Source organism: Silene latifolia, chromosome X (assembly GCF_048544455.1).
Source record: "Silene latifolia isolate original U9 population chromosome X, ASM4854445v1, whole genome shotgun sequence".
Classification (NCBI taxonomy): domain Eukaryota; kingdom Viridiplantae; phylum Streptophyta; class Magnoliopsida; order Caryophyllales; family Caryophyllaceae; genus Silene; species Silene latifolia.
The window spans coordinates 158,786,165-158,808,761 of record NC_133537.1 but is presented as its reverse complement, the minus strand read 5'-3'; the positions used below and the strand labels follow the sequence as shown (position 1 = coordinate 158,808,761).

General features: G+C 39.4%; 1 non-coding gene across 1 annotated transcript; it reads right to left on the bottom strand.

Annotated features, from left to right (window-relative positions):
- Nucleotides 1-4,220: 4,220 nt before the first annotated feature.
- Nucleotides 4,221-4,327, bottom strand: LOC141626111 (small nucleolar RNA R71). Its single transcript, XR_012535835.1, has one exon. It is a non-coding gene; the product is annotated as a small nucleolar RNA R71 (small nucleolar RNA).
- Between the last annotated feature and the right edge of the window lie 18,270 nt (nt 4,328-22,597).

Genomic DNA, 22,597 nt, shown 5'->3' with positions numbered 1-22,597 from the left:
AAATCATCTATCCTTGGCAAAGAATACTTGTTCTTTACTATTACTCTGTTCAGCTCCCTATAATCGATGCACAACCTCAAGCTCCCATCTTTCTTCTTCACAAACAAAACTGGTGCTCCCCACGGTGATACACTAGGTCTAATTTATCCCTTCTCAATCAAATCATCCAGCTGCTTCCTTAACTCCTCCAACTCCTTAGGACCCATACGGTACGGTGCCTTAGAGATTAGCCCCGTCCCCGGTTTCAGCTCAACACTGAAATCTATCTCCCTCTTAGGTGGCAACCCCGGAATCTCCTCTAGAAAGACCTAGAAACTCTCCCACCACTGGTATCTGCTCAACTGATGGACTCTCCACTCTATGATCTCTCACATGGCATAAGATCAACAGGCATCCCTTCCTCAGGTTGGACTTCAAGGTCACTGCTGCAATCAACTTGACTTAGGGTTTGACAACAAACCCTCGATAAGACACACTAATCCCCTTAGGACCTCTCAAAGAAACCCTCTTTTGATGACAATCTATCTTAGCCATATACTTGCCTAACCAGTCCATACCAACTATCATCTCAAAACCCTCCAAAGGAAACTCTAACAGATCCAGTAGTAGGTCAACCTGTCCAACTATCATAGACACACCTCTATACAACCGCCCACAAGATACAGGCTCACCAGAAGGTATAAAAACTTCCTCTCTTACAGACTCATACTCACTCAAACCCAACCGTTTAGCATGACTCGACGATACAAACGAGTGTGACGCTCCCGAATCAAACAAAACAAAAGTAAAAACTCCATTAACAAGAAATGTACCGGTGATAACATGTGCATCATCCTCAGCTGCTTTCTTCTCCATCATAAACAGCTTGCCACTAGTCTTCTGTCCACCTCCCTGGACAATATTAGCTGAGGTAGATGGCTTAGCAGCCGACCCCTGGTTGTTGTTGTTGTTGTTCGTCGCCGGTCTCTGGTATGAATTACCGCCATGGCGGTTAGCCCCACCGTTGTTGTTACTCTGACCACCCATGTTGTTCCACGACCCAGCCGGCCTGTTACTAGCATAGCTCTGCGAAGGACCTTGAGAGAAACTCCCCTGTGACGGTATCTAAAAACCCTCACTCATAGCACTGGTGCACTCATGCCTCTTGTGGCCCATACCGCCACAGTTAAAACAAGTCATACCCGAACTACTACTACGACTTCCACGACCACGCCCAAAGGAAGCCCCAGCACTAAACCCCAAACCCGATGAATATGCCCTTGCTTGGTTGTGGCCACCCTTCTTGTAACTGGATTGACCACCTCCCTCACTCTCAGCTTTCCTCTTCTTAGAGCCTCTCTCCTTGGTCATCTCAACTAACCTCTCAGCCCTCCCAGCACGCTCATAAACCTCCTTCACATCCGTAAGAGCTCCCACCGGTAACTTCTCCATAATCTTGGGGGTTAACCCCTTCTCAAACCTCAATGCCAAGTTCTCTTGGCTCAGTCCCATGTCCTCAGCATACCTAGACTTCTCATTAAACTTATGGTAGTACTCAGCAACGGTCATCTCAGAGGTCATCTTAAAATCATCAAACTCTTCCCTCAGCTTACTACGCACATGCTCATGCACAAAATTACGCCTCATCGCTTTCTTGAACTCATCCCAAGGGATAACAGGTAACCCCTGTTTCTGATATATATCCAAAGCACTCACCTTTACCTTGTCCCACCACTCACCAGCTGCCTCCCTCAAGTAGAATGCAGCCTGTTGATGTGACCATAATTAGCGCATATTTAGCCCCCGAATTAGCCTTGTTCCCATGCTTTTTAGTGCATATTTGGGCCATTTCTTATCTTTAGTTCTTTGTTTTGCATATTCTTTGAGATTTTGATCCCTTGGTAGGAAAGGAGTAAGAATCTTGCATTTTCATGGCAAAACGAGACTAAATTGATCGAATTCAATGACCAAGCATCAAGGGGAGACAAGATTAGAAGGCCTTTGTACATATTATAGTAGAAGAACAATGTTGAGAAAGGATCCTTGAGTCCCCAAGGAAATCCCCAAGGAATTTATGAAGAAAAGGGAAGAAAAGAAGAAGATATGTTGCTGAGTGACAATCCGAGCGGATTGTCACCAATCCGTCTGTCCCGCAGCTGCACAATCCGAGCGGATTTGCTCTAATCCGCTCGGATTCCATCTCGACAATCCGGCCGGATTCCCTTGAATCCGCTCGGATTCCAACGCCAGATTCCGCCCGTCCCGACCTTATTCCGCCCGGATTCCAAAGACAAAGACGATTTCCTCTTCTCCAAGCTACAAAGAAAGAAGCCCTTCTCTCGAAAAATACCGGCTCCTCCTTGCTCAATCTAAAAAGTGTAATTACTCGTTTAGCCCTTAGTTAACCCTAATGCATCCTCCCTAATTTCCACTATAAATACCCCATTAGTCTAATTAGAGGAGCATGTTCTTCTTATCAATAATTAGAGTAGTTAATATCAATCAAATCTCTCTTTAGTATTGTAATCAACAATTAATCAAGTTCTAATACAAGTTTTATTTCCTTAATCTCTCTTTTGTTTATCCTTTATTTTGGGTAATTGAAGATTATTTGGGTTATTATTGGGAGATTGACAACCTCTCAATCAAGCATTCAAGTACTTCTTTTATCTTTGCTTTATTATTGGAATCATTAGTAGGTATAATCTCTTAATCCCTTTTTAATTATTGTTAATTACTTTCATTTATTCATCATGTTTCATATTGTTGGTATGATTGACAACCTTGCTAGCATGATCAACATGATAATGAGTGAGTAGTCTCTTAGCTAGGGTTAAATGGGTGATTAGGGGAAACCAACATGGGGAATGATTCATGCTTAAATTAATATGCTTTCATGTTTTATTTGCTTGCTTGTTTTGATCTCAACTCATGCACATGTTATATTTGATGAAATGCTAAGCCTATGAATCCTTGCATTTACTATCATCTTCTATCTTTTCAATGAGACTTGTAAGACATAACCCAACTCGAGTCTCATTAGACCATGCATGTTGTTGAGTAGGGAAGATTAAGTCGACTTGTAGGTCTTGTACAATCTAATCAATTCGGCTCCGGGACCCAAACTTTCCTAGGATTGTAAGATATAACCCAACTCAATCCATCACAACAATAATTGCTTGCTTATATTTTGAGAACATGTTTGTATGATCAATTCCCATGATTCCCCTATGATCCCATGACACCCTAGTGCCTTTAATCAATTGTTTACACCCCTTTAATTCATCTTGCTTGTTTATTTTCATTGCTATTTTAGTTTAGTGACCTTCTACATCAACCCAATTTGTGACACCCCTTAGACATCACTAGTTGCAATAGAAATCTCATTTCAATACCCGTCCCTTGGGATCCGACCTTTACTTGCCTCTGTACTAATTGTAGAGTTGTTTGTGAAGTTATAAATTGTGTTTTGATTCGACCGTGACCCAACGACCACATCTTAATTTGTGAACACGAAACGGACTCGCATCAAAAATGGCGCCATTGCCGGGGACGGTGTTTGTTTGATTTAGATTTCTTTTTATTGTTATTAGTTGTGTCTTTCTTCGCCTTGGGGAAGTAAAACTCCTCAAGGTTTGTTCTAATTGTTTTCGAGTTGTTTGATATTTTGCATGTCTAGAAGGTTACAAGGTGATTTGTTACCTTTTGACCGTGAAATCGAAAGAACCTTGACGAACAATAAGAGACTTGTTAGGAGGAATTTAAGAGGTATTAGTGAAGTTGTTCAACCCACTAGTGATTTTTTCAATCCTTTCGCAATAGAAGGAGAAGAGAACCCATTACACAATACCCCACAAAATCCACCTACAATGCCTAAATTCTCGTCACACTCCGTACCCACCGAGGAGAATCTACCAAATGGTACTCCTACACCGCAACATCTAACCGGAAATTTTATTGCCAAGTCCGCCTTCATCCAATTAGTTGAGAGGAGCCAATTTGGGGGGATGCCTAGTGAAGACCCTCATTCTCATATGGAAACCTTTTGCAACTATTGTGATGCAATCTCTCAAACGGGCGTGACTCAAGACCAAATTAGATGGGTCTTATTTCCTTTTTCCTTAATCGGCACTGCGAAGAAATGGTTGAAGGGCCTTGATAAGGCCACCCTCGGAATAGATTCGTGGAAGAAGTTGGCTCTAGCTTTCTACAAAAAATTCTACCCACCAGAAAACACTAACATGCTAAGAGCTCAAATTACGGGTTTTAAGCAAAGGGATGAAGAATCTTTGTATGAAGCTTGGGAGCGGTTTAAGGGAATTTGTCGCTCATGTCCTCACCATGGACTTAGCGAATGATTTTTGGTACAACAATTTTGGAATGGTTTATATGAAGATTCTAGGAACATACTCAATATGGGATCAAATGGAATGTTCACCGAAGTTGATGACAATCAAACATGGAACAAGATTGAGGAAATGACGGTCCATAACTCACAATATAGTAGACCTCGCAAGGCTACTAGAGGAGGAAAGCATGAAGTGGACTCCGTTACTCAATTGGGTGCTCAACTTAGTGCTCACATTGACACAATCAACTTGAAGTTTGAACAAGCTATGGCTAGACTTGAGGAAAACTCAAAATCATCAAAGCACCATGTTAATGCCATGACGGCATCCTCATCAATCCCAAGTGGGATATGTGAGAATTGTGGAACTTTGGGACATGACCAAGGTGAATGTAGGGGAACAAATGAACAAGTGAATGCTTTCCAAGCATACAAGAGTGGTACCCCTTATTCCAATTTTTACAATGAAAACACCAAATTCCATCCAAATCTCTCATACAAAAGCCAAAATGTTCAAAACCCTCAAACAACATACACTCCACCACCCATGAGAAACCAAAATCAAAGACCCTTTTACAATCAAAACCAAGGTTACCAAAATCAAAATCCATACAATCACCAAAATGACCAAGGTTTCGATGTCCAAAAAGCGGTCCTCCAAATACAAAAGAATCAACAAGAATTTTTCACTCAAATGCAAAAAGATAGCCAAGCAAAGGAAACCACCATCAACAACATTCTAGCTCACACCAAGATGTTGGAAACACAATTGACTCAACTAGCATCTTCAAGCTCACAAAGACAAAAGGGGCAATTACCACCTCAAAGTAATCCCCCTAGACATGAAACGGTTAGTGCCATTCACTTGAGAAGTGGTACAAGGTATGAAGCACCGAAGAAGCAAGTTGAGGATGAAGTTGTGGAAGCTAGTGAAAAGGAAGAAATTGTGCAAAGCTCCAAAGATGGAGAATCATCAAAAGAAGAAAGTTCAAAGAAAAATGAAGACAAGGCCAAGGAGAAGGAGCCCATTGTGATTAGACTCCCTTTTCCAAGTCGGCAAGCCAAGCCCAAATTTGATGATCAACTTGGAAAGTTCATGGAAATTGTGAAGAATTTAGAAGTCTCAATTTCTTTCACGGAATTAATCAATCACGTGGCGGCCTATGCAAAATACATGAAAGATATCCTCACAAAGAAGAAGTCGATCCGGAAGCTTGAGACTATCGCCTTCACTAAGGTGAGTAGTGCAATACTTCAAGGGAGTTCACCTCCAAAGTTAAAGGATCCGGGAAGCTTCTCAATACCGTGTACCATTGGCGACACGACGATCAACAAAGCCTTATGTGATCTAGGGGCTAGTGTGAGTGTCATGCCGTACTCGGTAAGTAAAAGGTTGGGGATGGGAGAGCTTAAATGCACCAATATCACACTCCAAATGGCCGATAGATCGACGAAGACACCGTTAGGGATATGGGAAGATGTCCCCGTGCGAATTGGGAAGTTTTTCATCCCGGTGGACTTTGTCATTGTTGATATGGAGGAAGATTCTAACATTCCAATCATTCTAGGAAGACCTTTCCTACACACCGCGGGTGCGGTGATTGATGTGAAACATGGTGAGCTCACTCTAGAAGTGGGAGATGAAATCATAACTTTTAATCTTGACAAGACTATGAGAGCTCCTCGTTTGCATGAACCATGTTTCATGATTGATCATTATAGCCGAAAGGATGAGAGGAAGAAATCGGAACTCCAATGGAAGAAGAAAATTGAAGATGCTCCATTCAAAGAGCAAGTGAATTGTGACAAGGAGAGCTTGCAAAGCTCATCAAAATCAATCAAGGAAGAAGAGGATGGCCTCATTGGCCAAGAGAAGAAATTGGGAGAGTTGTCTCCATCTAAGCAAGAGATTTTCAATAATCAACTTAATGAAGTTTGTGGTCTTTGGGACGACAAATTTGATGGGATTTTTAATCCCTACATTGGTCATGCCATCGATCAAGACCAACAACAAAGGCCAAGGTCTATTGAAGACCTCTACCATGATAATGAACAAGCTTTTGATTACTTCTTCAAGGTGTTGAGCAACATCAACAACACCTTGGACATGCCCCCTTGACATCTCATCATGAATGAGAGTTTGGTGGAGTCCTCCCTAAACCACCACTTGTAAATATTTCTAACTCCCTAATTTATATTTCAATTCTTGTATTGCATTTTTTTGTCATCTTTGGATTTTTATTTACTTTGATCAAGATAATTGTCTTGTTTGAGAGAAGTGAGGGAGGAACAAACAATTTCAATTGATGTGTAGTGCTTTACCTTAGTGTGGGGATGACAATTGCCTAGGCTATCCATGTCTAGTAGTGCCCCTACAATGAAGAACACAAGACTTGAAGAAAGAATAGAAGAATGGTAAGGGAAGTGCATTGTGCACGGATGGAATGAATCTGGGTACAAAGAGGAAGAATCCGAGCGGATTCCACAGAATCCGCCCGTCTTCAGTAATCCGAGCGTACTGCAAAAAAGACGCCCGTCCTGAACTGAGCTGAATTTTGAAAATTTCTTGACTGTGACTGAATCCGGGCGTCCTGAGCAGCAATCCGCCCGGCTTGTAAAATCCGCCCGTCTTGAAAGAAAGACGTCCGTCTTTGCAGCTGAGGAAAACAAGCAAAATCTCCTGGACTGAAATCCGTCCGTCTTCAGCCAAATCCGCCCGTCCCGTGTCAAGCAAATCCGAGCGTATTCCACCGAATCCGCCCGTCTTTAGGCGAGTTTTGTAAAGCCCAGAAAGAGTAGAATCCGCACGGATTACCCCTGCAGATTCGAAAATTTCGGTCTCTTTAAAACCCCTCCCACCTTCATTCATTCATTCATTCATTCATAAACACTACCCACAACATCAAAACCCTCATCCTCTCCATCACAAAAACAAAAACCCTCAACAACATTCACCAAAAACAAATCAAACCATCCTTCCAACAACAAATCAATCACTCCTTCTTCAATAAAAATCAAAACCAAGCACAAAATATTCAACCTTTGAGTCGATTTTTGATTTCATAAAGGCAAAGCCTTTCACCTTTAAATCGATTTGGGTATACTACAAATTGAAGATTTTTCATTCTTTTCTTGGTTAGTTCATCAATGGCAAGGACTAAGGGAGCAACAAAGGCAACAAAGGCACCAAAGGCTAAGGCACTCTCACAAAGGCAAAAGGCTCTTCAAACAAAGAAAGCATTGGCTATGGTGGTAGCAACACCAAACTTGGAAGTGCAACAACAACAACAACCTTCTATGGGAGCAACAACACCTTCTACTCTGGAAATCGATCAACTTTTGCATTATCCGGAGGTAACTTTTATTTCAAAACCCATAGAAATACCTTTGTCAAGTTTGCTATGAAGTCATTACAATCCACCAAATTTATATGTGAAGATACCTTAGAAAAATTGGGTGTTCTTGAGCAAACTAGAGCCTTTTTCAATGCCATGGGGTTGAAGAAATTGTTTAAAACAAAGGAATTGACATACCCCTCCCTTACCTTTGAATTTTTGAGTTCTTTGAAAGTCACCAAAGTTGAGAATAGGGAGAATCTCGAGTTTCGTCTAGCTAATGTTAGTAGACGCATTACCTTTAGGGAATTGAGTGAAATTTTGGGTCTTAGTGATGAACCGCGTTATTTTAAGAATTATGGAAAGTATGACCCCGAACCTCTTTGGGAGGCAATTTCCGGGAGGAAATTTGAGGACTTTCATGCGAGTCGTGCTCTTTTGGTCCACCATCCGGGCATAAGAGTATGGCACAAGGTCGTGGGAAACACCATAATTGCAAGGAAAGATACCAATCATTTCACCAAACTTGATTTTATTCTCCTTGAATCGGCTTTGAACATTGGAAGAGTACACACCAAGCCTTACAATTCTTTGAGGCTCTTGGTAGATAGATGGCTCAACATTGATTGTGGGAAGAAAGGCACTACCGTTATTGTCAATGGCGGCCTAGTCACTATCCTAGCTAAGCACTTTGATCCTAACTTCAATAAGGATAACAAGTACAAAGCAAAGGAGGGTGGCCATCTTGTTGATATGCATACTATGATACACAAGTTCAAGTGGGTTGCCCATAACCCCCTTGACACTAAGTATGGATGGCTCACTAGTGAAGCTAGATCGTTCACCTTGCCTTCAAAGATTTGTCGTCTAATCGTCCACCGGACCAATTATCTACTTCCCCTTTCTAAAGAGGCCGAGTATATTATTCAACAACAAAAGGGTGATCTTGAAACTCCCTCCTCTTCCATTGTCATACCACCTTACCCCTTTGAGTATGAAGAGTTCAAGCCGGAAGGAGTTGAAGCTAGAAAAGATTATGTGACTCTTCTCATGCAAGAAATGCACAAGCAAGCCTTTGAAGATCGGAAAAATGCCTACTTGGCTCAATATCCACCCCTCCTACACTTAGCTAGGCAAGGACTACTTGATCCATCTTGTCCTTTGCCTAGTTGGGCGGATAGAGAAGTCCTATTTCCGGGTGCATCTAGGGTCGTTTTGGGTGACAATGAGGTTGTTGGTAATGATGAAGAAGTTGATGATAACATTGATGAAGAAGCAAGTGAAGAAGGAGAAAAGGATGGTGAAGATGATGATGAGCAAGATGAGGAAGAAAGTGAAGAAGCAAATGACAAGGGAAGTGGCAATGTGACCACTTCTAATGAGGAAAGTGATGGTGATAGCATGATGGAAGATTAGCAAGCCTTGGAGACTCCTACCCTCTCATGGTTTGTCTATTTCTCTCTTTGTTTTAATTATAATTTTGATCATTGTTGGAGTAGTCCTAGCACCATAGAGGACTCACACCTTGGTACCATTGAGGTGTTCTCATTTTATTGTTCCCATTTTCAAAATCCAAAATGACAAATTAGTTTCATGCATTGCATAGTGTGTGCATGAACTACACCCATCCTTGGACATTAGCAATAGTGTCTCACTCGGTTTGGGGAAGTTAATGCATACACAACGGGAGGTAATCTAAATTATCCTCTCCGTCATAACAAAAACCATGCATCATGTAGTGTAGCTTAGTATAGATTGCATTTAGTGTAGAAATCATGCATCATCTTTGCATAATTTCCATCATTTTGGCCATTGAGGACAATGCCCATATTAGTGTGGGGATGGGAATTCTAACATTGAACTCTTATTCAAAAATCCAAAAAAATTGAAAAATTTCAAAAATCATAAAAATTTGAAAATTGAAAACCCCAAAAAATGTTTATTTCCTTTTATAGTCTTGTATATATCGTCTTGTATATATTGTGTTTGTTCTACCCTTATTCACATTGATTGACTACGCCACATCCGAGACATGAGGATATTGAAGACCGCATGGTATGATCTTTCCAATCTCCTTTTTCCTCTTTATGTTAATGACTATGTGGCTTTATTTTGATTGAGGTGGTATAACAATGTGAACTTAGGACTTGCATTTAGCTTTTATGTCATATTAGTTGATAGAATCACTTGCATTAGGATGTTTATATTAGTTGCATCATGGCATGTAGTTGCATGTTAGAAATGTTTTGAAAAATGCCTAATTAGGAACTTTGACAAGAGCAACTAAGCCATTACAAATACTTGTTCAACTTAAGACTTTGCCTACTAGAATGGTTGTAAAACACCCTAGATAGTGTCATACTAGTGTCTTTTGACCCATGACCCAAGGCCTAGTCAAGGGTTTGCATGTGAGTCACCTATCCAATCCCGTGATGCGATGTGGACTTGGTTATCTTGTCTAGGTGACCTTGTTTGACCTTGTGGTAAGGCAACCCAAAAATATTTTCTATCAATAAGCTTGAAGTGCTCATTTCAAAGAAATTTTGTCATGTGGAAGTAATGTAATGCCAAGGAAGCCTCAAATGTTATGAATTGTTGAAAGTTGAGAAATTTAAGTTTTTTTGATGGAGGCGTACCACTTCGATGTGCTTTGGTGCGGGATCCATTGAATTGGGCCCCCATACGGTTGTGAATTCGGCCGCCCAGAGACAGAGTGACTATCACCCCGAAAAGCTATTATCTAGAGGTTAACCGGTTGCCTAATAAGCGATTGGCGAAAGCAAAGGACACTAGCCCGGAAGGGACAAACCCCATCTTAAATTTTTGAAATGTGAAAGTGAAATGAGGTCAATTTTGAATACTAGTCATATCCACCCATTGTGAATAAAGATTTGAGCATTTCATCCCCAAAAGCCTTTTTGTCAAGCCACTTGGTCGAGCTTGGGACGATCCATGACCTTTACTTTTGTAGAGAATTCGAGACTTGTCATGTCATATGCTACTAGCATCATAGGGATCATCATTCCACCACCATCTGATCGCCCTTGACGAAAGCATTTGGAAATTGAGGACGAAAGTAGTCTAGTTTAACACCATTTGGAGGTGATTTAGTGCCATCCTCTTAGACTTAGTAATTTGTTGAACTAGTATTTGTGAAGGATTACATGCTCTTAAATTTGTTCCTCTTTAGTGCCTCCGCCACTTGATGAGGGAGTGGCTATTCTTTTTGTAGATGCATCCATTATGTGATTTTGTGTGCTTAATGTTTGGATGTGTCGCCATTTTGGCAAGACCCACCTTGCCTTGCAAGAAGGCATCCTACCTCATGCTTGTCTTGTTGTGAGTTGAAGGGGCGGAGTGAGACCCACTAATTGTCTCATATCGGCTATATTATTAGGATAGGTTAGTATTGGTCCTAGTCTTTGTCACCTCTTTACTCGGGACGAGCAAAGGTTCGGTTTGGGGATATTTGATGTGACCATAATTAGCGCATATTTAGCCCCCGAATTAGCCTTGTGCCCATGCTTTTTAGTGCATATTTGGGTCATTTCTTATCTTTAGTTCATTGTTTTGCATATTCTTTGAGATTTTGATCCCTTGGTAGGAAAGGAGTAAGAATCTTGCATTTTCATGGCAAAACGAGACTAAATTGATCGAATTCAATGACCAAGCATCAAGGAGAGACAAGATTAGAAGGCCTTTGTACATATTATAGTAGAAGAGCAATGTTGAGAAAGGATCCTTGAGTCCCCAAGGAAATCCCCAAGGAATTTATGAAGAAAAGGGAAGAAAAGAAGAAGATATGTTGCTGAGTGACAATCCGAGCGGATTGTCACCAATCCGTCCGTCCCGCAGCTGCACAATCCGAGCGGCTTTGCTCTAATCCGCTCGGATTCCACCTCGACAATCCGGCCGGATTCCCTTGAATCCGCTCGGATTCCAACGCCAGATTCCGCCCGTCCCGACCTTATTCCGCCCGGATTCCAGCACAGCACGATTTCCTCTTCTCCAAGCTACAAAGAAAGAAGCCCTTCTCTCGAAAAATACCGGCTCCTCCTTGCTCAATCTAAAAAGTGTAATTACTAGTTTAGCCCTTAGTTAACCCTAATGCATCCTCCCTAATTTCCACTATAAATACCCCATTAGTCTAATTAGAGGAGCATGTTCTTCTTATCAATAATTAGAGTAGTTAATATCAATCAAATCTCTCTTTAGTATTGTAATCAACAATTAATCAAGTTCTAATACAAGTTTTATTTCCTTAATCTCTCTTTTGTTTATCCTTTATTTTGGGTAATTGAAGATTATTTGGGTTATTATTGGGAGATTGACAACCTCTCAATCAAGCATTCAAGTACTTCTTTTATCTTTGCTTTATTATTGGAATCATTAGTAGGTATAATCTCTTAATCCCTTTTTAATTATTGTTAATTACTTTCATTTATTCATCATGTTTCATATTGTTGGTATGATTGACAACCTTGCTAGCATGATCAACATGATAATGAGTGAGTAGTCTCTTAGCTAGGGTTAAATGGGTGATTAGGGGAAACCAACATGGGGAATGATTCATGCTTAAATTAATATGCTTTCATGTTTTATTTGCTTGCTTGTTTTGATCTCAACTCATGCACATGTTATATTTGATGAAATGCTAAGCCTATGAATCCTTGCATTTACTATCATCTTCTATCTTTTCAATGAGACTTGTAAGACATAACCCAACTCGAGTCTCACTAGACCATGCATGTTGTTGAGTAGGGAAGATTAAGTCGACTTGTAGGTCTTGTACAATCTAATCGATTCGGCTCCGGGACCCAAACTTTCCTTGGATTGTAAGATATAACCCAACTCAATCCATCACAACAATAATTGCTTGCTTATATTTTGAGAACATGTTTGTATGATCAATTCCCATGATTCCCCTATGATCCCATGACACCCTAGTGCCTTTAATCAATTTTTTACACCCCTTTAATTCATCTTGCTTGTTTATTTTCATTGCTATTTTAGTTTAGTGACCTTCTACATCAACCCAATTTGTGACACCCCTTAGACATCACTAGTTGCAATAGAAATCTCATTTCAATACCCGTCCCTTGGGATCCGACCTTTACTTGCCTCTTTACTAATTGTAGACTTTTTTGTGAAGTTATAAATTGTGTTTTGATTCGACCGTGACCCAACGACCACATCTTAATTTGTGAACACGAAACGGACTCGCATCACCTGTTCCACTCGAAGCTCATCTGGGCAATCAACCAGATTGATTATATTCTCCATCTCTCTGTGCCAATTATCCAGTAATATTGGCGCCCCTGTCCTCTTATACTCCTTAGAGTTGAACCTCGATATGTGAATGCTGATCTTAGAAGAATCAACATCTCTATCCTTTCCCACCCTTTTTAAAGCCTCTGTGAGAGCATCTTGGTGCTCCAACATCTTCACTATGTCATCAACGGTCATACTCTCAGCTCTAGCATACAACGCGGTTCTCTCTGGTGACATCTTCTAACTATATAAGAGAAAGGTAAACATAAACACACATCCCACATCTCAAACACGCATATGTCCTGTATAGAACCTACTCGATCCAGCCCCTTAACCCACTCGATCGAGTTGAGGTCACTCGATCGAGTTGAGGTCACTCGATCGAGTCGCCCCCTCCACTCGATCGAGTGCCTCGACTTCAGAATCTGACCAGAAAGCTCCCAAAAAGGTACTCGATCGAGCTGACTACCCACTCGATCGAGCCGACCCTACTGGATCGAGTGCCACCACCTACTCGATCGAGCGCCCAAAAACTTACTTCTGCCCAGAAGCGAAAACTACCTACTCGATCGAGTCACACCCACTCGATCGAGCCTCTCACCTACTCGATCGAGTGCCCCCACTAGATCGAGTCATGCAGACTCGTATACACTACCCGCATGTTCAACTCACACTCCCAACTTTCTATACTCTTAGCAAAACGACAACAACAACATATGTACTTACGCATCAATTTATATATATCAACAAAACATTTTTTCATAAATCTAACATGCCACATTATAAATCAAACATCATGCTTTCAATCAATCCACATACGACTCATGTCATCATCATCCTTCAATTCATATCTCCCATCTACCACATGCATACATCCACCGATTCACACCACACACTACTATATAGTATTCAAACCACAAGAATAACACATAACGATCCCGACACATACCCCATGTGACCGGTTCAAAATTGTAGGGCGAGTTCGCGACTTTAGGATGTCTCCAAAGCCTTTGCATTAGCTCCTACAACTTTTACTCCGGGTTCATTTTAGTTTGACCCCCTACCTTCATTAGATTCATAGGTTACAGGTTTCAGGATCGTCGCTCTGATACCACTTTGTGACACCCCCATACTCCAAGTGCTTTACCAGGACCACTTAAGGTATAATAACGTCACCATATCGGTTACCCGAGGCAGTGATAATCAAATGACAATGAAGAAACATATTTAAATAGCAATATAGTTTAAAATGATTACATGTCCAAAAGCCAAAACTGATAAAAGTGAAATACAATGTTCCCAAATCCAAAAGTGCTAAACAACTAGTCCAAAACAGCGAAAGACTCTAAGACTGCATCATGGTGACTCATCCCAGCTGACCCAAGCGTATCTCCTCATACCTGCTCAACAACTGCTCACCACCCCCGAATGGACCACCACAGTTTTTAAAACAATTAACGAGGTCAGTACTAATTACACAAAAACAAAGCCACAACGAAACAAGTACACAAAAAGTTCAAAAAGTTCAAACAGCTCAACACAACCCCAGTCTCCATCTCCAATCTCCACATAACTGACTACATACTAAAGTGTGTAGGCCTGCTAGAGTACCCATCGCAACAGGTACTCCTCGCCGGTAGTGGGGAACCGCAACCGTTTCCACCTAACCCCCGCTCATCTCCATCGAGCGATAAACCCAAGTTCATTAATGTGCACATCCCTCCTGTGGCGGGTTCCATAGAAGGCGAATCAAGGGAATGAAGCCACTTCCGTAAGTAATTCCACTCAGCCAGGGATGCACCCCGAAGATCACAGACAGATACAAACTAATCAACAGTAGAAAATCCACAACCAACCAGATCAACCAACATTATACGTAATCAATAGTCACAACAATAATCACCAAACAATCATGTAACTAATACTGAGTAGGAAAATCCTACCTGGAATACAAACACTGATAATAGACGATCAAGCAGCTAACTCAGAATCTCTCCTCAACGAATCCTCCTCCTATACATACATACTTATAATCACAACTATATTCACATAAACCACCAAAACCCCCAAACCACCCAATTAGGGTTTAACCAACTTTAACAAAACAATATAAAAATTATATGTAAAGCTTACCCTCAACTCAAGGATCACAAAGATGTAAAGAACGACGAAATCCGACACTCCTAGCTTCGGGATTTGCTAATAATGCGGCGAGGATGAATGAACGTAACTCTTAATCGTCTCTTGAAAGTTTTTAGGTTGAAAAAGTGTTTTAAGAAAAAGTGACGGAAGTCTTATATACCAATCCGCATTATTAACAAACCCGTCGAAAATCACCCGTCAACCGACTTACTAGATCGAGTAAGTCACTTACTCGATCGAGTGACCCTTACTCGATCGAGTACCAAGCTTAATCGATCGAGTACCCATCAGACAGACTACTGTTTTGCGTAAAACTATACTTACTCGACAGAGTAAGCCCCACTCGATAGAGTACCCTAAGACCCATAAAACCGTAGTATTACACAACTGCCTAAATTGCTTTAAGCAAAACAATTTAGGGCCAATCCAATCTGGAACATAACATTGTTCAAGTGAAGCAAGGTCATTTTCGGTAGGAGTGTCCAATCCAGTTTTGTTCGGGCCAACACCCTCTTAATGCCTATTAGATGGAATAAGCCCTAGGAAAATGTAAAATATGTGCTCATATGGAGGGACCCGTTTAAATTACAGCTACTTTAAACACTGTCTATGCTAATCATTTAGGGTTGGCTTGCATGATAAATCCTTTAAATTTGCAATGAATTTGGTTTTCAAGGGAAGTTATTTTGCTGCTTGTTAGATTGGTTATAAAGTACAATGGAACCAGCCCTCCACCCCCAAAAAAATTGTGGATCCACCTATGGTTTGGGTTTTAAAGACTCTAATTCACCCATATGTGGTATCCAGTATAAAATCCGAGCTGTTTGGCGAAATATAAACACATAGGTAATATAACACTATGATATACTAATGATCAAAGGTTCTTTTAAACAATTGCGCTACCATTGGGAAGAAGAAACAACCTTAAACCGTTAGAATCGACAGTCATAGCATCGTCGAGATCCGGAGGTTTAGAATTGCACTACAACAATAATCTCAAATGTCGAATAATATAGTTAGAATACAAATATAACAATAAATGTATTTGAATGCCAAAATAATACTAAAAAGGACAATGAGCAGTGCAGAAAATACAGAAATAGTGAAGAATCTGATCATGTCAACCATGCCCATACGCATACAGGTTAATGGGTAATGCAACACGTGATTTTCAGAAATCTATTATTACTTAACAAGCCACCCAGGCTCCCTGAAATAAAGATTCTTAATGCTAATCAAACAATACAACAACATATAACATTAAAAGTGAGTGTTTCATATAAAAAATCCAAGTTTGAAAATACTATCACCAATCAACGTGTTGCTGATATAAACTATTCATTGAGTGACTAACCTAGAAACTAATTTTCCAAATCAAGATGAACTCTGTAAGGAAGGTTGCCAAGGAAGGCTGAGTTATATGCAATCAGATTGAAGGTTATAGAAAAAAACAACCGGGCGTTATGAACTGGAGACCGTAATGGAATACGAGATAATAACATTTCAGGGCGATGAGGTAACTTTTCTAAATTTAGCTTGAATGTTTAACAAATCTAACAAATGAAATCAATCTTCCTTGAGTTATAAGCAATAAACCGAACAATAACAAATATTTAACAAATTATTTAGGTGTTTGCCGTGCAGTTTATAAGCGAGTCATAAATGTATTGTTAACCAAGTTAAAGTATATATATTAAACGTTGGTTCCTCTAATACATTAGGCTTAGGAACACTTTAGTGGTTATGCAATTGTAAATATAAGCCACTCTACTAGTGTCCCAGACCAAACAAACAGCATTCTATGTGTGAAATTAGACACGTTACTCATTAGATAATTCCCTTAACTTGCTATAGGGAGCTAAGTTGCGCTGTATCCTATACAATGTAGAAATACAAAAGTATAAAGATGTTATAGAAGATAGAAAGGCTTACGAAATTTATAATCCCACGGTGCTAGCCCTACTTGAAGAGGACGGTGAAAATGGCGGTGATCAAGTGTATCACCTATCATTCAACAACATTACCATAATTCAGCCTATTTTAGATCAGAGTCTTGCTTGCCAAAATAACTATCAATTCATTGCATCCATTCCAAGGTCATTCTCAACGGACAATCGCTATGGTAAGCCCTTATTAAATAAACTAGAGATTTTATCTGAAGCTGGCGAAACTCAAATAAATAATTAATGGCTACTCAGTTTCTAATAACATGCTAACCTAATGGCAGATATACTAGGGATAGTTTTAGACGTCAACGCAAATTGCCAAGTACCTAGTTCAAATGGCGAAACCTGGGACATTAGTGAAGTTGTCATTTTTGATTAGAGGTACGTTAGGGCATGAACCTAACAGTTTTGCTAATTAAAATTGCATACCAACCTTTGCTGCATCCAAATTTTAATTTCAAGTTGTTTCGTGTAGTTCTGAGCAGGTAATGACAGTTTTAGCTTGGAAAGCCAAAACAATTGACGAATGCCGAATACTGCAATCAATGGGGACATCCTTCCCAGTTGTTGGGTTCACAAGCCTAAGGGCGCCCTACAGAAAAGGTGGTTATAAATAGGTAGTGAAGAAATCAAAAGCCACGACAACGTTTTACCAACTGATTAACTAATAAATCTAGCATCGGTAAATTTGCAGGGTTCTCACTTTCAACGACGCCTACAACAATTGTAGACTTCCATCCACTTGGTAGAAAAGCTGCTTTACTACATGCCTGGTAATGAATTTAACAAACAAACACTATGAACATCAATCACAGTTAACCGATCCTAACAAACCCAATAATACAGGGGACAGGCTCATCAACAGCTACTGGCTATAAGGCAACAACAAGTCTTGGACACGCGATTCCCATGAATAGAGCGCCAGATTACTAAACTAGCACAAATACTTTAAAAAAAAGTAAGCTGCCATATTAGGAACAAGCTATCTCAGAATAAATCAGTATTGTGCTTGTTCCTGAACTTCAACATTTTATTTCATGTTTAAAGGAGTGTTTAGAATGCTTATACCTGTGCAACTCAAATGGTCATTTAAATATAGGCCAACGCCAAGTTTCAGAAACTATTTAACCATTACGAAAACAATGTAAACTGAACAAACACTGACAATATTAACTGACAGGTGGGTGATACTCTCCAGGAAGAACAACACTGGATAAAAGCTGACTTTGATGAATTTGACACTGGCAAGGTTTGCTTATACCTTGGTTGCAGTAACTGCAACAAAACCAATAACAAAGACATAGGTGTGGTGTATCAATGTACAAGGTGCTTGAAACAAAATATGATATCCTGTCCAAGGTATAAAACGCAAGCAAATAGACAGAACATCCAACCTTTAACTTATAGCAATTAGAATCTAACAAGTTTATGAATACAGGATGCGTGTAAGTTTCTGGGCAGTAGATGAAACTGCAACACATGTTTTCACTGCTTCAGATGAAAATGCAGAGATGCTACTAGAAGTGGACGTGACAACCTTGTACTCAATGTCTCAACAGGTAATTTAAAAAGCAAGTTTAAGAGATCACCTATAACTGTATATTGGCTCATTACACATGTAACAAAACATATTAAATGTGTAAATGTTTGCCAAGTAAAAGAACCATACATACACTACGACTCCACTGTTATATCATTACCACAATAAACAATCAATAAACCTTTTAATGATGCAGGAAAGAGAAGACTACCTACCACAAATTTAAAGATGAATTAGAAGTAATCCGGTATACATAAAGGTGGAGCCACCAACATCTCTTGCCAGATTTAGAAAGTTGTTCTGGGTGCTCAAGAAAATTTCTCTAACATAAACTAGGAAGATCGCTGGCTGAACGACGATTATTAGACCATCCAAAAAAGTCATTTCGTGGGCTGCCGAACTGGTGCAGGAAACTGAACCACTGAGAAAACAAAACAAGTCATTATTTGTATTGAAAGCCGATTAGTAATATGTCATTCATTAGAAAGACAACAAATATAATGTCCTATTATTTAAGGCCAGAAGTAAAACAGCGCGCTACATGCGGAACTTTGAACCTGTAATTGCAGTGACAACTTACGTGTGATGAATGTTTTGGATAATGTACTATAAGCATCTCTGGAAATTAGAAGACATATACCATTAACCATATTATTCAGCTGTGTATATGCATGTCTGCCCCTTTTATGAAATATATGTTCACCCCCAAAAATATATGTGGCCGCTACAATCAATTACGCAAACGAGTGCTTGCACATCAGAATAATGGTATTTACAGGAGTTAATACAGGTGCACTGATGAAATAAACAGTGCAAAATTTCGATGCCAAATCCAAAATCTTGGGGCCTAGCTGTAACCATTTTAGGTAGCAGATGCACACACAACTATGAAAAAAATTGGCACCACTCTAAATAATGACCTAAGCATAAAACTAAATTCATATTTGCTAGGAGATATTTTGTAACTCAGCAACAAATACCCAAAACTGACAAAATCTTTGCTAGGTGAATGTCAACTGACCATGGACGGGACAACACTAGTCAAAAATTGCACTTATACCAAAAATGAACCCAAAAAGTACCATAGTTATGGCTGGGGAGTCCTTGGCAATCATATGCATTCTTTTGGTAATATAATATTAGCATTTGGCACAATAATTTCAGCAAGGTGTAACACAGTAGCTCATTTACACCATCTCTATTAATTCATTAAAAGGAAAAAAATTAATATAGCTGGGCTATTCACACAATTCTTGATCCGTCACTGTAAGTCATATGTTTTTACATACTCTACATATTTCAAGCTTAGAAACCTAGGTTTAGTTAGTTTATTCAAACATTTGTATCAACTAAATATTTATAAACTCTTTACACAGATCAAAATGAAACCTGTCAGGAGATCCACCAATGAACTTGTAGGTAAAACAGGACCATCTTATATCAGACTGAAGGTCATTGAGAAAATAAATATGCACAAATCAATTGAAGGGCAGGGTCTGGATTACCAAATGTTCAAGTTTGAAGATCAAGAGGTGACCTTTTTTACAAACATTTTCCTGTTTATGTAAATATAGTTTTTAGCGACGGGAAACACACACAGAAATAGAATTACAAAAATGTTTGGACACAGTCTAAATCAAAGACTGTGGGTTTACAGTTTCTCTTAACGACTAATACAAAAGCTTAAGGTATATCTTACAGGCTTTCATAGATAATGCTTTCCATACAAGTGTGCTTGCTTTCTATTTTTCATTCTAATCGAGGAAATATAGCTTTTATTCAGTGCCTAAAACTACTGCTACTGCTGCAGGGCTCTGAGGTTCAGACCATACTGTTTGAAGAAGACCTTGTAATTTTTCAAGATATTATGAAAGATGACATGCCATACGAAATTTCAAATGCTCAAGTTAAGTTGATGCCTGTTGAGGAGTGGGAAAGTCCAGATAGGCAGATGTATGAACTGTCTTTCAATAGCAAAACCTTTGTCATGCCTATTTCAGACCCACCACCTCCTATTAAACTAGAGTACATGTTAATTGCATCTTTTCCAAGGACTTTTGAACTAAATGATCGATGCGGTAAGAGTTCAGTAAATAAGCTATACATTCTTTATTATATTGAATACAAGTATAAAAAACAAAGCACCAACTAAAATCCATTAGTTACTAATTATAATTCTCTGATAAACTAGATGTTCTCGGAATTGTTATATATGTGGACCAGACTTTGAAAGTTTCTAGGTGCACTGGCCAACCTGAGAATATTTGTGAAGTTATTATTGTTGATCACAGGTTAGCAATTTCCTACCCCCAAAAATATGTGCATTAGTGATTTTTAAACATCATGACCTATTACTACCTGGTAATTTTAAAAAGTTTTTCTTAAACAAACCCTTTTTTGCTCCTTCAATGTAGCTCTGAACAAGTAATGATAGTGACGGCTTGAGAAGATTTAGCTATTGAGCACTGCAAGGCCCTGCAGTCCATTGCAACATCCTTCCCGGTTGTCAGCTTTGCAGCTCTAAGGCCATCCTGCCGAAGAGGTTCTAATTGTAATAGTAAATTAACTAATAATTTGAAGAGTATATGTTGTTTGTAAAAATTACATTAAATGGCCTTCCTAAACATGCAAGATTTGCCCTTTCAACAACACATTTGACATGTATTGCGGTAGAACCACAAGGGCAAGAAGCTGATGCACTTCGGGAGTGGTAAGAACTCATAAACACACTAACTATTTATGTGGCTAACGCCTGACTATATTTTAAAAAAATTTCAATGCTAGGAAAAAGGCAAACCAAAAACTACTACCTGCAAAGTATCACCAGGTATTCCAAAGTCGCCACCCAGGGCCTGATCGCACTATAACTACAATAGAACTGCTGCTCAAGAAGAAAGTAAGCAACTATCTTGGCAACAATAGACCAATTTGTGTAATTAATTATACAGGGGTGTTGATGGCCACTTTCTGAATTCGTTAGAAAAAAACCAGGTTTCAAAATAATTTCTAAGGGACACCTTACTAAGAATATCTGTTAATCTAAACTCAAAGATTAATGATACTTTACAAGAGGAGGAACTATGGCTATGTGTGCCGCTACCTGATTTTACCGCTAAAGATGTGTACTTATACCTTGGCTGTAGCAACTGCGGAACATGCAATTATGAGAGCATCGGCACTGCATACACATGTAATGCATGTTTTAAGGAGAATGTTATTTCATCTCCCAGGTAAGTAATTATGCAATTGTGCAACCAACATAAACAGACTCAAGAAGCTTACATACCTCAAATTTTCTAAATACAGAATGAACTTACCATTTCTTTCAATGGATGGGATTGGAGCCTATTACTTTGGTGCTACAACTAAAAATGCTGAAAAAGCCTACAAGTTAGCACATCAAAATTGCGCTTAATGTCAGCACATGTATCTTCAATTGAAAATTAAACAGGCGATTTGCTAATCATACTTTCAGCATTCAGCATTAAAGCCAATCTCACCCAAACATATGCATATAATGAATGTTCATAATAAATCTTTTTTTTTACCAGGAAAGGGAGAACTACCTTCTACAGACTGAGAGCTAATTTTAAAACTCTCCAACTTACATAAAGGTGGTACCAGCAGCATCCCTCTCATGCACTCAAAGCCTCAAGTAGATGCTCCAACAAGTGTCTCTCAGCTAAATAAGAACTGTCCAGGACCAGCTGATATACTTTTGACAAGTCATTTTAGCCTATGCGCATTTTGAATACTTGAACAAAGCAGATATGCGGGTTAGCTACCCATAAAAAGTCGCATTAGTTCGTAATACCCAAAAATATCAGTAGGTTGTTAATGGACTCCGACTATATCAGCTATATTTAGATTATGCGAAAAACATACCCTAATTTGTACTATTTGTTCAACTATCTAAAGACATGAAATTAGGCATGTTGCCCTCCAACAATATCTCATCAATGGCAGAAAAACTTTAAAAAGTTATCATCAGTTTAAAAGTTAAAATACAAGTCCAACACTATTCCACACATATAAT